A 1,138-nucleotide genomic window follows, 5' to 3' on the forward strand; every position below is an offset into this window, starting at 1 on the left:
CAAGCAAATGGTTGAGTGTCTCCCCATGGTATTTGTACCTAAGTCCAAGTCTTGCTTAGTGAGCTGGCTAAATCTATTAGCACTAGGCAGAAAAAGAGCGGCAGGGGTATATTATATATTTTTAGGATATCTTTAATACAGATAGGTGTGAGTTTCTATAATTCCTTGTTTGTCGTTCACCCATGATATGAGAATGCATATATATTTATTGCTTATTATTGGTGCAACTTGCGGCTCTTGTACCCAATAAAGAAAGAATTACTGGTACAACTTTACTCATGGCTTTACTATAGGCGCAGGAGTGGCTGTGTGGTAAGTAGCTCGCTTACCAACCACATGGTTTCAGGTTCAGTCCCACTGCATGGCACCTCGGGCAAGGGTCTTCTACTATAGCTTCGGGCCTACCAAAGCCTTGTGAGTGGATTTGGTAGACGGAAACTGAAAGAAGCCTGTCGTATATATGTATATATATGTGCGTGTGTCTGTGTTTGTCCTCCCAACATCGCTTGACAACCGATGCTGGTGTGTTTACGTCCCCGTAACTTAGCGGTTCGACAAAAAAGACCGATAGAATAAGTACTAGGCTTACAAAAAATAAGTGCTGGGGTCGAATTGCTCGACTAAAAGCGGTGCTCCAGCATGGCCACAGTCAAATGACTGAAACAAGTAAAAGAGTAAAAAATAAAGAGCATGGCTAATGTTTCTAGGATTCACGTAGGTCTGGGGAGAATATTGTAAAAACCTCGCAACCATTCCATGCCACTCTTTGGCCCGTCTTCTAGTGTTCGGTTTTGGCCTTCTTGACCTATAACTGATCTCTACAGCCATACGATCCGTTATAATAAACGTTCAGCTCCTTCGGACTCACGTTTTTGGTTTCCAGATGTCTCTCTGTTCTCTGCGATATTATTGTAATTAAAGCTTTGTGAAGAATAGGAGTACATGTTATGGGTTTGTAGGTTTTTAGTATTAGGGAATATAATGATATTTTCCATTACGTATGTCAGTCAGATGTTGTCTGCAGTTCTTCACACACATACACACACACACAACAACAACAACTTCATTATATAACACTCGTGTGAAATATATTTAAACAAAAGGAAGTACTCAATACTGTAAGTAGGGTGGAATGATA

This window comes from Octopus sinensis, linkage group LG10, assembly GCF_006345805.1.
Source record: "Octopus sinensis linkage group LG10, ASM634580v1, whole genome shotgun sequence".
Lineage (NCBI taxonomy): Eukaryota > Metazoa > Mollusca > Cephalopoda > Octopoda > Octopodidae > Octopus > Octopus sinensis.